The sequence below is a fragment of the Salvelinus alpinus genome, chromosome 6 (genome assembly GCF_045679555.1).
Source record: "Salvelinus alpinus chromosome 6, SLU_Salpinus.1, whole genome shotgun sequence".
Lineage (NCBI taxonomy): Eukaryota > Metazoa > Chordata > Actinopteri > Salmoniformes > Salmonidae > Salvelinus > Salvelinus alpinus.
In genome coordinates this window covers 8021948-8024346 of record NC_092091.1, presented here as the reverse complement: position 1 = coordinate 8024346, position 2399 = coordinate 8021948, and the positions used below count along the sequence as shown (strand labels likewise).

The 2399-nt window shown below is 33.4% G+C and overlaps 1 non-coding gene across 1 annotated transcript; it reads right to left on the bottom strand.

Annotated features, from left to right (window-relative positions):
* Positions 1–1490: 1490 nt before the first annotated feature.
* trnaa-ugc (transfer RNA alanine (anticodon UGC)) lies at positions 1491–1564 on the bottom strand. Its single transcript has one exon. It is a non-coding gene; the product is annotated as a tRNA-Ala (tRNA).
* Between the last annotated feature and the right edge of the window lie 835 nt (positions 1565–2399).

The following is a 2399-nucleotide window of genomic DNA, read 5'->3' as shown; positions in this document are numbered from 1 at the left end:
CCTAAACATTTTTTAAAAAATGGTCCACTTAAAGGATTCCTGAGGCGGCAGGTAGCCTAGTGGTTAGAGCGTTGGACTGGTAACCGAAAGGTTGGAAGATCAAATCCAAAAAGCTGACAAATGTTTGTTCTGCCCCTGAACAAGGAAGTTAACCCACTATTACTAGGCCATCATTGAAAATAAGAATTTGTTCTTAACTGACTTGCCTAGTTAAATAAAATATATATATTTTTTTACTGCTATGAAGTTTTTTCCACGTTAATTTTATATCCTGAGATTTTAGAGTTTTCTGATTCTTTAAAAATAAGGGTAGCATTGAGTTTTCAATAATATTATTAGTCAGGTATATCAGGAGATTGTCAGCAAATAAGTTAAGTTTATATTCAGGTTTAACAATACTGATACCCGTTACGTTTGGATCTTATCTAATTCTTTCTGCAAGCAGTTCAATTGCCAGTGAAAACAAGAGGGGGGAGAGAGGACATCCCTGTCTTGTGCCCCCTTTTATAGCATTTTCATCAGATAATGTATTATTTATGTATATTTTTGCTTTAGGGCATGTATATCTTATTTTTATGAAATGTATTATTTCAGATGGAAAGTTGAAGACTTTCAAAGTTTTAGAAAAGGCCAGTCGAGACGGTCAAAAGTATTTTTGGCATCAACAGTCATTATTAATAAATCTACATCTTTTTATTTTTTTTGCGTATTGTATTATACTGAACATGTTCTTGTATTTGTTTGTGTCTACTTTTAATAAACCCTATTTGATTCCTATGTATCAAGTCTGCTAAGACTTTTGCTATTTGGTTGCTTATGAGTTCTGTTATTTATTGTTGCAATTTATTAAATTTATGCATCTGTAATCGGCAGGGGACTCCCAATTGTCCTGGTTTTAATTTAACTGAAATAACTGTTTGATACGTGGAACTCGGAAGCACTGAATTAAGTGACATGTGTGTTGTCATTTGAGAAAATAGGGATGCTACTTTGTCCCAGAATGTCAAATAAAATTATATTGGAAAGCCGTCCATACCTGGTGCTTTTCTCTATGTGAATGTTTTAACAGTGTCCAATGTTTATTTTGGGGTGATTTCTATTTTTAGTGATAATTTTTTTGTCCGCTGATAATTGCTTCAGGGTTATTGAGTCTAAGAAGGCTGTAGGATCAGTCCAACTGTTATTTAATTATGATTTATATAGATTTTCAAAGAAGCTTTTAAAATTGTTATTAATAATAACATAGTTGTTTTTAATTAAAGCAGTTGTATCCTTATCTTTTAACATTATAACTGGTTTGGTGTGTTTTTCGTTTTGTGAAAGCTGTGAGGTATTTATCGGGTTTATTTGCCATTAAATAGTATGCTTTATTTGAGTTTAACCTGGAGTTATTGGCTCTCTTCAAAAGTAAAATAAATATATTCATTTTCAGCAGACGCTCTTATGGAGATCGACTTACAGTAAGTAATGAGTGCATACATTTCCGAACTGGTCCCCTGTGGGAATCGAACCCACAACCCTGGCGTTGCAAGCACCATGCTCTACCAACTGAGCCACAAGGGACATATTCATGCTTATGATCATAAATTGCATCTTCTTCTTTACCTTGTAAAGATTTTGTAATGTGCTTTTTCTAAGATATATATTTCTATTATTAAAGAAAAATAAATCACTAACTCAGATTGAACTTTTGCCGAATATGAGATGATTATCATTTCCCTAATGCCTTAAAAGCATCACAATATATGTCTTGGGTCGGCTTGTCTCTGTCCACCATGTCTACATTTGTAATGCTAAAGCTCTTTCATTTCACATTTCCATATTTAACATTTGGGGTTTTAAAGAGGGGCTCTGTTCATTCTCTATATTCTGTCGCTAAGTGTATTTTCTGTAGGTGTAATTAAGCATGACACAGGAGAATGATCTGATATCACTATCTCATAGATTTTCAAAACCAGTATATTGTTGAGTGCATTTTTGGGAAATACCAAATTTGTAAAATCTTGAATAGCTTTTCTTACTTTGAGAGAAAAAGGAGTGTTTTGTAGTTGGGAATAGGAATATTCCAGCTGTCCTGTAAAATATTTGTAGAGATGAAAATGTTGTCTCTTTGGAGGCTCGTTGAATTAGCTTTTTGATTGCAGTCCATCTAACTTGCTGAATGTGTGATTTAGGAATAATAATAGTTCCTGTCTGGGTTTAATCTAATATAGCTTGAATCCTATTTAAAAATGCCAGATTTGCCCCTGGAGGATATACAATGAAATCGATATGTATGTTTCACCATGTAAAGTACAATTCAACATTAGAAAATGTCCTTCTTCTTCCATGTGCTGGGATAAAAGGGAAACAGGTGTAGTCTTATTTATCAGGATGCCTACACCTCTGCTGTTACTACA